Genomic DNA, 15,944 nt, shown 5'->3' with positions numbered 1-15,944 from the left:
GAGAAGCTAGAGAAAGTATCCAAGGAGCTAAAGGAATCTGCAGCCCTATAGTTGGAACAACATGATGAACTAACCAGTACCCCGGAGCTCTTGTCTATAGCTGCATATGTATCGAAAGATGGCCTAGTCGGCCATCACTGGAAAGAGAGGCCCACTGGACTTGCAAACTTTATATGCCCCATTATAGGGGAATGCCAGTGCCAAAAGAATGGGAATGGGTGGGTAGGGAAGTGGGGGGTATGGGGGACTTTTGGGATAGCATTGGAAATGTAATTGAGGAACATATGTAATAAAAAATATTAAAAATAAAAAAAGAATATCTATTCATAATGCATATTTTCTGCTTATCAATCAAGACCTGATAGTTTATTGTGCATGAGACTTGAACACTAAACAGCTCTCCATAAGCAAGAATTGTATAGACTGCTGTGGTCTACCCATCCCCATTACTGAATCCATGCCCAAATCCCAGAGCAGTGGCTTGGGAAAGGCAGCCGCTGATTCAACCTGAACTGGTGAAATTTACCAGCATCTCCAGCATTCCTATTCTGACGTTCAGTTAATGTTAAATAAATATATCTGCCATAATTGGATGTGAATAAATGTACTTAAAGATAAAAAAAAAAGAAATAGGTATGGGAGGGGTACAAGGAAAGAGTCTGGTGTAGGTGCAACAACTCCAGTTTTTCCCCGGCTGTGGTTTCTGGGGAGATTTTCTGACTCTTCTCCAGCAACCAATATCACAAACACCTGGCAGTGAGGTGCAACAATGGGCACACACCTGGGTTCAAGGAATGATCAGAACATTGGCAGACTCACGGGTTCAAGGAGCGGCCAGAGCATTGTGCATCTCTATTTTTTCTAATCAGTGAAGCTAGTTCTGCTAACAATGAAATCTATTTTGTCAATTTCAGGGCTTCTGTAACCTTTTACATTCTGTCAGGATCTTTCAAAACCATCCAGTGGAAATAAGAGAGTATTTTCAACAAATGGTGCTGTCTCAACTAGGGGTTATCATGTAGAAAAATGTGAATTGATCCATCTTTATGTTCGTGTACAAAGCTCAAGTCTAAGTGGATCAAAAAACTCCACAAAAAACCAAAGATACTAAAACTTATAGAGGAGAAAGCAGAGAAAAGTCTGGAAGATATGAGCACAGGGGAATAATTCCTGAACACAATAGCAATGGCTTGTGCTGTAAGATCGAGAATCAACAAATGGGACCTCATAAAATTTCAAAGCTTGTATTAGGCAAAAGACACCATCAATAAGACAAAAAAACCACCAACAGATTGGGAAAGGATCTTTGCCAATACTAATTCTAATAAGGGACTAATATCCAATATATACAATGAAGTCAAAAAGCTGGATTTCAGAAAATCAAATAACCCCATTAAAATATGGGGTACCAAGCTAAACAAAGAATTCTCAACTGAGGAATACTAAAGGGCTGAGAAACATCTGAAAAAAATGTTCAACATCATTAATCATCAGGGAAATGCAAATCAAAACAACCCTGAGATTCTACCTCAGACCAGTCAGAATGGATAAGCTCAAAAATCCATATGACAGCAGATGATGGAGAGGATGTGGAGAAAGAGGAACAGTCCTCCATTGCTGGTGGGATTGCAAGCTGGTACAACCACTCTGGAAAATCAGTTTGGTGGTTCCTCAGAAAATTGGGCATAGTACTACAGTAGGATCCAGCAATACCTCTCCTGGGCATATAACTAGAAGATGCTCCACCTTGTAATAAGGACACATGCTCCACTATGTTCATAGCAGTCTTATTTATATTAGCCAGAAGCTGGAAAGAACCCAGATATCCCTCAATAGAGGAATAGATACAGAATTTGTGGTACATTTTACACAATGGAGTACTACTCAGCTATTAAAAACAATAAATTTATGAAATTCTTAGGCAAATGGATGTATCTGGAGGATATCATCCTGAGTGAGGTAAACCAATCACAAAAGAAATCACATGATATGCACTCACTGATAAGTGGATATTATCCCAGAAACTTAGAATACCCACGATACAATATGCAAAACATATGAAACTCAAGAAGAAGGAAGTCGAAAGTGTGGATACTTTGTTCCTCCTTAGAATGGGGAACAATATATGACTGTGAGCATCCACTTCTGTATTTGCCAGGCACTGGCATAGCCTTAAGAAGAGACAGCTATATGAAGGTCCTGTCAGCAAAATCTTGCTTGCATATGCAATAGTGTCTGGGTTTGGTGGCAGTTTATGGGATGGATCCTCAAGTAGGGCAGTCTCTGTATTGTCCTTCCTTCTGTCTCAGTTCTGAACTTTGTCTCTGTAACTCCCTCCATGGGTATTTTGTTCCCCATTCTAAGGATGAACAAAGTATCCTAGAGAAAGTAACCAAGGAGCTGAAGGGGTCTGTAACCCTATAGGTGGAACAACAGTATGAACTAACCAGTAACCCCCAGAACTGTGTCTCTAGCTGAATATGTAGCAGAAGATGGCCTAGTCGGCCATCATTGGGAGGAGAGGTCCTTGGTCTTGCAAAGATTATATGCCCCAGTACAGGGAAATACCAGGGCCAGAAAACAGGAGTGGGTGGGTTGGGGAGCAGGGCTGGGGATTGGTGGGGGGAGGGTATATGGGACTTTCGGGTTAGCATTTAAAATGTAAATGAAGAAAATATCTCATAAAAAAGAAAAAAATAGTTGCAGATATATAAAGTAAAACTGTGAATAATAGAAAATTTACATATATACATATGTTTATTTTGGGACTTTCTCCAAAAGGAATAACAGGGAACAAAATACCCATGGAGGGAGTTACAGAGTACAGAAGGATGGACTATCCAGAGACTGCCTCACCCAGGGATCCACCCCATAAACTACCACCAAACCCATTCACTAGGCAGATGCCAATAAGTGCCTGCTGACAGGACCCTGATATAGCTGTCTCCTGCGAGGCTCTGCCAGTGTCCAACAAATACAGAAGTGGATGCTCACAGTCATCCATTGAATGGAGCACAGGGTCCCCAATGAAGGAGCCAAAGAAATACTCAGGGAGCTGAAGGGATCTGAAGCCCCATAGGTGGAACTTCAAGATCAAATAACCAGTACCCCCAGAGCGCCTTGGAACTATGCCATCAATCAAAGAAAGCACATGGTGGGACTCATGGTTCTAGCTGCATATGTAGCAGAGGGTGGCCTAGTGGGTCATCAATGGAAGGAGAGGGCCTTGGTCCTGTGAAGGTTCTATGCACCAATATAGGGGAATGCCAAGACCGGGAATGGGAGTGGGTGGGTTGGGGAGCAGGGGAAGGTGGGAAGGGATAGGGGATTTTCAGAGGGAAACTAGGAAAGGGGATAACATTTGAAATGTAAATAAAGAAAATATCTAATAATAATAATTAAAAAACTACCAAACACTTCACTTTTAAAGAAAGAAGAAAAAACATAGTTTTTATTTTAGAACACTTTATTAGGTGGGTTTACTTTTTGTGCTTTGTAATTTATGAGATAGGTCAGTATTTCAAGTCCATCTCCGGCTATTACTGGATAGTTTGCATCCAGGGTAGTTGGAATCACAGCTGTGTTATTCAGACATGGAGGTCCTAAGCCTCCAACTCTATTTCCACTTTTCACCTCTGCTATTTTTCTCAAATAATTCTTACAATGCTAATCACTGTATTCTGTGTTGGAACTAATTATAAATTTAGAAAACTTAATATACTTAAACACTAAATACAATATTAAAATCTAACCTTTTTTTTAGCCCAATCAGTGAAACACTGTTTTATAGTTCCAGCAAGTTTGAGACCTGTACTTGAATAATTTTACCTAATGCCACAATAGAGAAACTTCTGAAATAAAACTCTTGGCACTCCAGGAGACTATTTTTAACATTTCTCTTTTTCTTCTTGTCATTCCAGAATAACTATAATCCACATACATTTTTAAATTCTCTATTTTTGTGATCTACTACATTTCTTTGATAGTTAAGGTAATCGATACTGAAATGAGTCTTTCATGTGCATTTTTTTCCCGTTGCTACTATTTTAGATCAGATATTTGTATTTCAATTTTGGATAAACTTTATAAAAGTTCTTATTTAATTTTGTCTTTTATAACTTAATTGCTGTGTCATTGTCGTAATTCATTTTACATTTATTTTTTTAGACTTTCATTTTATTTTACTTTTTTGTATGTATGGATGTTTTGCATGTATATATGAATTTGTACCTCATGATGACAGAGGAAAGAAGAGGAATTTGGATCTCCAAGTGTTTAAGTTGCAAATTATTGTTAGCTGCCATGTGAGGCCATGGCTGGAACTTCTAGAAGAGCTCCTAGTTTTCTTTCCCAGTGAGTCATTGCTTTAACCCTTATTTTTTATTTCCTAATCTAGTGAATACCAACTTAAGGTAGTGTGGGATATTGGGAAAAATACTTGAAGCTCAATTTTATATCAATGAGAAAAGTAACTTCAGTTAGTTTTGTGAATAATAACCTTGAGATAATATGGTAATTTGAAGAAAGAATGTCCCTCAAAGGCTTCAGTGTATGACCATTTGGTCTTCAGTCGTGTTATTTGGAGAAGTAGTATACCCTTGCAGGAGTATGTATGCTATTGCGAACAGGATTTGAAAATCCATTGCTTGCCCCTTTTAGTACTCTATGATTGATTTCTGAATGAAGTTGTGTTCTGTCAGAATCCTGCTTATGCCATCTGATGCCAAAAGTCTTTTGGCATTATGGAGTTTCTCTGTGAACAATCCTTTGAAATAGATTTTTCTTTCCATATATTGTTTTTGGTGAGAGTTCTGTACCATAGTAACAGAAAAGTGAGTAGTTCTAGGAAGATTTAGCTATTAGGAAAGATTGTATTCATGGTTAAGTACCAAGTCAACAGATAAAAAGCAAAGCCAAGAAAGGCATTTTAGAGGAGGTAATCTTTAATCAAACTAAGAGAAATATTAATAACCCTAAACCAGCTGGGCAGTGGTAGTGCACGCCTTTAATCCCAGCATTTAGGAGGCAGATGCAGGCGGATTTCTGAGTTCCAGAACAGCCAGGACTACACAGAGAAACCCTGTCTCAAAAAACAAAACAAAGAATCAAAACCAAAACCAAAACCAAAACCAAAACCCACCAAAACCCAAAACCCAAAACCCAGAAACCAAAAACCAAAAACCAAAAACCAAAACAACCAAAACAACAAAAACATTTGAAATTATTGGTGGAGTTTTAACTCCCCCCACCCTTTCTTGGTAAACTATGGAGAAACTTACACTTCTAGAGATGTATTTCCATTAGTATAATAGTATAATTTCTGACAATAGTACTGTTGGTTTCAAATAATTATAACTTGCCAAAATAATTTAATTAGTTTTATTGCTACTAATGAAAATACAAGAGAGTCTTAAGGTTACTCTATGGATAAAACATCATGACCAAGGCAACTTGGAGCACAACGGTTTTATTTCACTCACAGTTTTGTATAAATGAATTTAACATCAAAATCAGTGAGGACAGGAAGCAGCAGCTGGTGCTGAGGGCATGGAGGGGTGCTGCATACTGACTTACTTTGCTTCTCATATCTTGCTCAGCCTGCTATCTTGTAGAACTCAGGACTAGCAGCATAGGAATGGTACAAACCACAGTGGGCTGTAACCTCCCCATCAATTATTAATTATGGAAATGTCCTGCATACAGACTTGTCTATAACCCAAATTTATGGAAACGTGAGGGTCACTGAGAAGTGACCCTGGCCTGTGTCAAACTGACATGAAAGTACCCAGTGCAGACTTAAGCTTATTTTATTCATGTATTATAATAAGTAAATAAATTGTAATGATATAAATAATGAAAAGGGGCAAATAGCATCAATTTCAAAAAGCAGATTATGAGTGGATTACAGGATAAATACACTAGATCAGTGGCTCTCAACCTATTTCTGAAACCTTTTAATATAGCTCCTCATGTTGTAATGACCCCAACGATAAAATTATTTCCACTGTTACTTCATTACTTTAATTTGTTCTTGTTGTGAATTATAAAGTAAATATCTGTGTTTTCTGAGGATTTTAGTTGATGCCTGTGAATGAACCATAAAAGGGTCACAACCCACAAGTTGAGAACTACTACACTAGAGGTGTGAACTCCAGCATTGAAAATCTAATGTAATTGTAGGTTTTCATTAATTTTCATATATTCTTAGTCTTTCTGAGCAAAATAATTATTCTTTCCTATTAATTATTAAACTATTTTTACCAATACATAATGCTAGAGCTTTTAATTTTTAAATTATTGGTATATTTCATACTCTCAAAGGCACATATTTATAAATTAAAGTAATGTTTAAGACATCTTTGGGCACAGCCAGATCAGATGAGTTGTACACAGTCCCCTGACCCCATTTTCTGGCTCTGGGCTCACCCTGCCATCCTAAGGAGGTCTGTGGGGCCTAAAGAACATCCTACTTCCCCATGGAGGACTTCATGGACCCCAGAAACATGAGATTAGAGCCCTTCTTCACCAATCCATTGCCAGTAATATGGGCCTGGGGCACAGCCAGTATATTTTGACCGTTCTTTGCCTCCTGGCCTCCATGTCTCACTCACAGATCTCTCTGCCTTCCCTAGGATTTCAACTGCCATCAGGATCATCCACTTAACACCAGGGACAAACAGATATCTAAAGATCAGCTTGTGAACACAATGAACAACGTCAACATCCAGGAAATTTGGGACACTATGAGAAGACATAACCTTAAAATAATAGAAATGAAAAAGGATATGATTTCCAGCTCAAAGGCCCACATGAACATGTTCAACAAAAGCATACAAGAAATTTTCCTAGCCTAAAGAAAAAGATGCCTAAAGACATACAAGAAGCTTACAAAACACCAAGTAGATTAGACCAGAAAACTCTCCCATTATATAATAATCAACACACTAAGTGTATAGAACAAAGAACTAATATTAAAAGATGCAAGGAATAAAGCCATATAGGGAGGCCTATCAGAATTAATTCTGACATTTCAACATAGAATCTAAAAGCCTTAGCACATGTCTTGAAGACCCTAACGGACCACACATGTCAGCTACATAACAAGTAAAACTCTCAATGACCAAAGATGAAGAATATAAGATATTCCTTGACAAAACCAAATTTAAACAATATGTTTCCACTAAATCTGCTTTACAGAGGAGAGTAGAAGGAAAACTCCAGAGCAATTTGTCTAACTACACCCAAGAAAACAGAAAAATTAAGTTTACAGCAGTAAAACCAAAAGAAGAAAAACACACATACATGCACACACACACACACACACACATATACACACACGCACATATCATCAACACCACCACCACTACCACTACCATCACTATGACCACCACAACCACAAACAATGTCAAAATAACAGGAATTAACAATTATTAATCATTAATGTTTCTCAAGATCAAAAGACTCAACTTACCAATAAAAAGACAAAGGTGAAGAGAATGTTTTATATGAGAAACATACCTGGGATGGGGGGGATAAACAGCCCCTCATAATAAAGGACAACAAAACAGTTTTCCTAGGAGGGAAAAAAGGCTAGCTGGAATATCCATTCGAAGATCTAATAAAATAAACTTTCAACCAAAAGTAATGTATAGAAATGAAGACCCTTCATACTCATCAAAGGAGAAAATTTACCAAGATGGTATCTTAATCCTAAAATATATGCCCCAAATTCAAGGGCACCCACATTCATAAAAGAAATACTGATAGAGCTTAAATAACACATTGAAACATACACATTAATAATGAGAAACTTCAACAACCCTTTCTCACCAAAGGGCAGATCATCATCAAAACTAAACAGAGAAATAATGAAATTAACAGGGGTTATGAATCAAATTGTCCTAACAAATTTCTATAGAACATTTAAGCCAAAAACACATCTCCTTATCAGCAGCTCATGGAACCTTCTTCAAAAGAGACCATAAAGGTCACATAGCAAGCCTCTACAGATACAAGAAGATTGAAATACCCCTTGCATACTATCAGGTAACTATGAATTAAAGCTTGACTTCACCAACAACAGACACAACAGAAAGCCTACAAACTCATGGAAACTGAATAACTCTTTACTCAATGACCACAGGGACAAAGAATAAATAAAGGAAGAAATTAAAGACATTCTAGAATTCAATGAAAATAAAGGCACAACATACCCAAAATTTATTGGACAAATGAAAGCAATGCTCAGAGAAAAGTTTATATTACTAAGTTCATTTATAAAAAATTATGAGATCCTATAGTAGCAACTTAAAATCTCTCATGAAAGCTCTAGAATAAAAGGAAGCAAGCACAGCCAAGAGTAGTAGACAGCAGGAAGCAATTAAACTGAAATCAATAAATTAGAAACAAGAAGAACAATTTAAAGAATCAAGGAAATGAATAGCTGGTTATTTGAGAACATCAACAAAATATACAAACACTTAGCCAAACTAACTAAAAGGCAGAGAGAAAATAGCCAAATTAACAAAATCAGAAAAGAACGGGGGTGGGGGACAACAACAGACACTAAAGAAATCCAAGGAATCATTCAATCTTAACTAAATATTAAAAATTAAGTCTTAAAAATTAAGTATTTAAAGCCTGTATTCCACAAAATTGGAAAATCTAAGTAAAATGAATGATTTTTCTTGATAGGTTACCAAACTTATATCAAGATCAGATAAACAGCCAGGTTGTGGTGGCACACGCCTTTAATCCCAACACTTGGGAGGCAGAGGCAGGCAGATTTCAGAGCTGAGTTCGAGGCCAACCTGCTCTACAGAGTGAGTTCCAGAACAGCCAGAGCTACACAGAGAAACCTTGTCTTAAAAAAAAAAAAAAAAAAAAAAAAACATAACAAAACAAAACAAAACAAACAATCAGATAAACAATCTAAACAGTGTGACAACCCATAAAGAAATGAAGTAGTCAATAAAAGTCTCCCAACCAAAAGAAGCCCAGGGCCAGATAGTTTAATTCTATGAAACTTTCAAAGAGCTCATACCAATACTCCTCAAAAAATTTAAAACTAACCAAAATAGGAACAGAGGGAACACTGACAAATTTATTCAACAAGGCCACAGTCACCCTGATACCTAAACCACAGAAAGACACAGCAAAGAAAAAGAATTTCAAAACAATTTCCCTTATGAATATTTGTACAAAACACTCAATAAAATATTCTCAAACCAAATTCCATAACACATCAAAACGATCATCCAGCATGATCAGGCAGGCTTCATACCAGGGATGCAGAGATGGTAAACATGTTAAAAAAAAATCAATGTAAGCCACCATATAAAGAAACTGAAGGGGAAAAAAAAATACATGATAATCTTTTTCAATGCTGAAAAAGCCTTTGAAAATGCAATATCCATTCATGTTAAAAGTCTTAAAGAGATCATATATGGCACATAACTAAACACAATAAAGCTAATAGACTGCAAGCCAATAGCAAACACTAATTAAATGGAGGGGAACAGAAAACAATTCTATCAGGTGTAAGAGAAGGTTGTCCTCTTGCTCAGTATCTCTTCAATATAGTACTTGAAGTGCTACCCATAGTATTTAAAAACTAAAGGAGATCAAGCGGACAGAAAATGGAGCAGATAAAAATTAAGACATTGCTATGTAATGATGATATGACAATATACAAGAGTGGTCCCAAAATTTCTACCAGAGAACTCCTGTCCTTGATAAATACTTTTACCAAAGTGGCTGGTGAAAATTAATACAAAATTAATACAAAAACATCAGTAGCCCTCATTTATACTAAGGATAAATGGGCTGACCAAAATTCAGGGAAACAACACATTCACAATAGCCACAAATAATATAAAATATCTTGGTGTAACTCTAACTAAGCATGTGAAAAACCTGTATGACCAGAACTTCAAGTCTCTGAAGAATGAAAATAAAGATGAAAATGGAAAGATCTCTCTCCCATGTTTCTAGATCTGTAGGATTAACATAGTAAAAATGGCCATCTTATCAAAAGCAATCTACAGATTTAATGCAATTCCCATCAAAATTCCAACACAATTATTTATATTCCTTGATATAAAATTTCTCAAATTTATATGAAAAAAAGAGGCTAACTAAAACAATCCTGTACAATAAAAAAAAAAAACAAAAAAACAAAAAAACAAAAAAACCTTCTGGAGTTATCACCATCCCTAGAGCAATAGTGATAAAAAATGCATGATATTGGTACAGAAACAGACAGATTAATCAATGGAATAGAATCAAAGACCCAGAAATAAAAACACACACCTATCGACACTTGATCTTTGACAAAAAAAAGCCAAACTATACATGGGAATAAAAAAGCACAAAATGTATGGTTTTATTCCCAAACCATACATGGGAATAAAAATGGTTCCTGTCTAGCTGGATGTCTGCATTTAGAAGAATGCAAGTAGATGCATATTTCTCAACCTGCACAAAACCCTAATCTCAGTAGATCAAAGATTTCAACAGTAAAACAAATATACTAAATTTAATAGAATAGAAATTAGGAAATAGCCTTGAACTTCTTGGTACATGAGGCTAATTTCTGAACAGAAAACTTAGTGCTCAGGCACTAAGATAAACAATTAATAAACAGGAACTTGTGGATCTGAAAAGCTTCTCTAAGGCAGAGGACACCATCAACTGGATGAAATGTCAGCCTACACAATGGTAAAATTTCTTCACCACCTGTATATGTGACAGAAGACTAATAATAACCAAATTATAAAAAGAACTCAAGAAATTAGACACCAAAAACCAAATAACCCAACTAAAGACAGGCATATAGAACTAACCAGAGAATTATTAATAGAGGATCTTTAATGGCCAAGAAACATTTAAAGAAATATTAAACATCTTTTGTGATCACAGAAATTGAAATCAAAATGACTCTGAGATTCCACCTTACTAAGATCAAAAACTGAAGGTAGAGCACATACTTTCATGGTGATGGAGCAAGGGAAATGTGTCTGTGTGATAAGGAGTCTCGCAGGCGAGGACACACACACAGGACACACTCGGATCCTTCTGCAGCAAAGCTTTAATGCATCTCGAGAGAAAGATGATCAGCTTCTGGGGAGGAGGCCCAGAACATAGGAAACCCGTCCCTTTTATAGACCACAAGAGCAGTTGGAGATGTATTTCACCCTGACTGGTTGCTCACTATCAGCCCAGTTGACGCCACGGGACAGGCAGGGCACAAGGAATGGAAAAATACCCCAGCACATGAGCAGACTACTTGTTTACCAGTCAGAACACCGGATATCAGCGCCATCTTGTAATGGCAATTGCAAGGGCGGCTCCTCACAGGGAAACACTAGTATGTTGCTGGTGGATGTGGAAACTTGTTCTTCCATTTTGTAAATCAATCGAACAGTTTCTAAGAAAATTGAGTATAATTCTGTCTGAAGACACAGCTGTGCCACTTCTGGAATTATAACCAAAAGATGTCCAACTATACCACAAGCACACTTGCTCTACTCTGTTTTTGGCGGCTTTATTCATAACAGCCAGAAACTATATACCATCTAGATACCTTCAACTGAAGAGAAAATGAAGTTCATTTGTACAATGGAATACTACACAGCTGTTAAAAATAAGGACATCATGAATTTTGCAAACAAATGGATTTAACTAGAAAATATCATGCTTAGTGAGGTAACTCAGACCAATAAGGACATGCATGGTATGTAGTCACTTCCAAGTGTTTATTAGCCATAAAGTACAAAATAACCATGCTACAATCCACAGAACCAAAGAAACTAAATAAGAAGGAATCTCACTCAGGAGGAAAAATAAAGTTGTCATAGGAAGTAGAAGGGAGGAAATTTGAAGGGAGGATGGGGAGTGGTATTGTGTGGGGGTCATGTATAGGGAAAGACTGAGACAGAGGGTTCAGAAGAGTGAATGGAAATATTGTTGGGGTTTGGGGGTGGCATGGTGATGCCTCTCTAGGACTTGCCAGAGACCAGTGATGGGGGAGGCTCCCAGGAGTCAGTGGAGGTGACTTTAGCTACCACCTATAGCAGAGGAGATAGGTAACCTGGAGAGCTTACTTGTAGCCAGGCAGGACAACCAGTGGAGAGGTAAAGACACCAACATGCCCATAAAACCTTCTACCCAAAATTTGTCCTACCTACAAGAAGTTTAGGGACAAAGATTTAGGAGAGTCCAAGGGAATTTGGGTATTTTCTCAATTAGTAATCAAGCAGAGAAGGCCCCCTTGTTGTGGTGGCATCCCTGGGCTGGTCGTATTGGGTTCTCTAAGAGAGCAAGCTGAGTAAGCCAGGGGAAGCAAAACAATAAGAAATAAACCTCCATGGCCTCTGCATCAGCTCCTGTATCCTGACCTGATTGAGTTTCAATCCTGACCTCCTTTGGTGATAAACAGCAACTTGGAAGTGTAATCTGAATAAACCCTTTCCTACCAGACTTGCTTCTTGGTTATGATGTTTTGTCCCGGAATAGAAATCCTAAGACACACATGTTATATTGTTTTAGTATATTTTGAAATATGCATATGAAGTGTAATTTTGAAAGGTTACTAACTGTACAAAAATATAAATACATGGAAAATGTGTGTTTTGGTAAATCTCCAAACTAAATAAGCCTGGGCAATGAAAACACAACTCAATTAATATGAATACATGCTGTGCACCTAGTGGGCAGATCTACTACTATACTATCATCTTCTCCATAGAAGAGACCCCTTATAACTTGCGGTTTCTCCAGGCCATGTGCTTCTTCTCTGCTTTCCCTCTCCCCCTCTCCCTCCTCCTCCCCCTCCCCTCCCCTCCCCTTCCCCCTCCCCATCTCCCAGAACCTTCATCTCCACCTTCTGCCTCTTTCTCTGCCCAATTACTGGCTGTAGCTTTTATTTATAAATTAAGGTGGGAAGAAAGTTTACAGGAAATCACCTGAGTGCTGACTCATTCCTTGATTGTAGCTTGTCACAGGAAAAAAGAATTAACATAAAATACATTAAATGTGTATTTTAAATACACACCTTTCTTGAACATTTCTTTAAGTGCTTCTCAGCCATTCATGATTCCTGTTGAGATTTCTCTGTTTAGCTTTCTACCCATTTTTTTAATTGGATATTTTCTTTATTTATATTTCAAATGTTATCCCCTTTCCTGGTTCCCCTGGCCCAGAAACCCCTTACCCTATCCCCCTCCTCCGACTTCTGTGAGGGTGTTTCCCCATCCATCCACCTACTCCCACCTCCCTGCCCTTGCATTCCCCTACACTGGGATATTGAGCCTTCACAGGATCAAGGGCCTCTTCTCACACTAATGTCTGACAAGGCCATCCTTTGCTACATATGTGGCTGGAGCCATGGGTCCCTCCATGCGTACTCCTTGGCTGGTAGTTTGTTGGAATCTAACTTCTTATTTTATTTTATTATATTTTATTTTAATAAATTATTTAGTTCAGTCATCATCCCCCTCCTGACACATTTTGGATATTTGCCATTGGTCAGATGTAAAGTTAGTGAAGATATTTTCCAACTCTGTAGGTTGCCATTTTTTCCTACATAGTCATCAAGGAAATGCAAACCAAAATAACCCTGAGATTTCACCCTACACCAGTCAGATTGAATAAGATCAAAACCTCAACAACAGCATGTTCTGGTGAGAATTTGGAGAAAGGGGACCACTGATTCATTGCTAATGGACAAGAAACTTGTACACCTACTCTGGCAAATAATCTGGTGGTTTCTCAGAGAATTGGAAATAGTTCTATCTGAGGACCTAGATATACTGATCCTGGGCATTTACCCAAAAAATATTCCAAAGACATTTTATTCACTATGTTCATAGCAGCTTTATTGATAATAGTCAGAAACTGGAAACAGCCCAGATGTTCCTTAACCAAAGAATGTATACAGAAAATGTGGTACATTTACAGAATGTAATACTATTCAGTTATAAAACAAGGATGTCATGAGTTTCACCTGCAAATGGATGGAAATAGAAAATATCATCCTTTGTGAGGTAACCCAACCTAAAAGGACAGACATGGTATGCATCCACTGATAAATTGATATTAACCATTAAGTACCAAATACCTACATCCAAAGAACTTAATAAGGATGGTCCAAGTGAGTATGTTGGGGGGTAATCTGATGTTTCGATGGGTAATCTTCAGTTAACACTAAAGGTCTTGTTCCTTAATTGGTTCATGATCTATCAATAAAGATACTAGCAGCCTATGAGCTGGATGGAATAGGTGGGACTTCCTGAATTCTCACAGGCAGATTAGAAGACACAAGGGAGGGGAGAAAGGATTTGCCATATGTTGGAAGGAAAAAGAGCCATCAGCCATAAGAGATCTTGGGTAGAGTGACCCTTGGCCATGTCCACAAATGGGCCTGGTGTAGCAGGTGGGGTATAAGAAACATAATTAAACTGAAGGCAGATTTAGGAGGCTGAACAAGGAGAAGGTGTCTGAGCAACTAAAGTTGAGGGAAGATTTGGTGTGTTGAGCTAGAAGTGAAAAGAGGGGTGTGACGGCCAAGGAAGTCTTTAAAAAGACTGCCATTGTGCTACCACTATTAAAAACAAGTTAATGTGTATGTGTTTTTCATCTGCATATCTAGGGTGGCACCTGGGTGGGGGCTGCTAGCATGGTCTGCTTAGAGCTTAAAGTGGGGGGTAGCAAAACCTACATGCTAAATGAGTATATAAAAATCTTACTTAGCCGGGTGGTGGTGGTGCATGCCTTTGATCCCAGGACTCTGGAGGCAGAGGCAGGCAGATTTCTGAGTTCGAGGCCAGCCTGGTCTACAGAGTGAGTTCCAGGACAGCCTGAGCTATACAGAGAAACCCTATCTCAAAAACAAAAATCAAAACAAAACAAAAAAGAATCTTACTTAGAAATGAGAATAAAATAGTTATAGGAGGCAGAGGGAGAGAGGGATCTGGGTGGAAGAGGAAGGAGAGTAGGTGGCCAGGAACAGGTGCAGAGAGTGACAGGAAAGAGGGCCAGAAGGCCAGAAGAATGAATGGAAATCTGCATCTGATGGTGCTTGAGTGATTGAGGTAATCTCTAGGAACTACCAGAGACTTGGGAATGGGGAAGGTCCCCAAATTAATGTTGTTGACCTTATCAGAGATACCTAATAGTAAGCACATGGAACCTGAAGAGGCAGAAACCCCAGCAGAAGGATAAGGACATCAATCCACCCACAAAACTTTAGACCCCAAATTTTTCCTGTCTTAAAGAGATGCAGGGGCAAAGATGGAACAGAGACTGAGGGCATGCCCAACTAAAAACTAGCTAAACTTGAGACCCATCCCATGGACAAGCACCAATTCCTGACACTATTAATGATACTCACCTATAATTGTAGACCAGAGCACAAATGTTCTCTGAGAGGCTCTACCTGGCAGCTAACTGATACAGATGCAAATACCCATAGCCATAACATTGGACAGTGGTCAGGGATTCTTATGGAAAATTTGGGGGAAGGATTAAAGGTACTAAAGGGGAAAGGAACTCCAAAAGAAGACCAACAGAGTCAAATAACCTAGAACTCTAGGAGGCCTCAGAGACTGAACAACCAACCAAAAAGCATACATGGGTTGGACTGAGTCTCCAAGCATGTTTGTAGCAGACATGCAGGTCAGTCTCCATGTGATTGCCTGGCAAGTGGATCAAGGGATTTTGTAGCTTGATCAATGGTTTATGTGTCTGGCATCAGTGGGATAGAATGTGCCTAATGCAGCAGAGATTTGATGTGCCAATATGAGGGAATACCCAGGGATCAGGGCTCACCTTAGAAGAGAAGGGTGATGATGATAGAGGACTTTAAGAAGGGCATAAATAAATAACTCCCTTAAAGAAATACAGGAGAATGTAGGCAAAAAGATAGAAGACCTTAGAGTAAACAC

The sequence above is a fragment of the Mus caroli genome, chromosome 15, assembly GCF_900094665.2.
Source record: "Mus caroli chromosome 15, CAROLI_EIJ_v1.1, whole genome shotgun sequence".
In the NCBI taxonomy this organism is placed as follows: Eukaryota; Metazoa; Chordata; class Mammalia; order Rodentia; family Muridae; genus Mus; species Mus caroli.
This window is presented reverse-complemented; position numbering follows the sequence as displayed.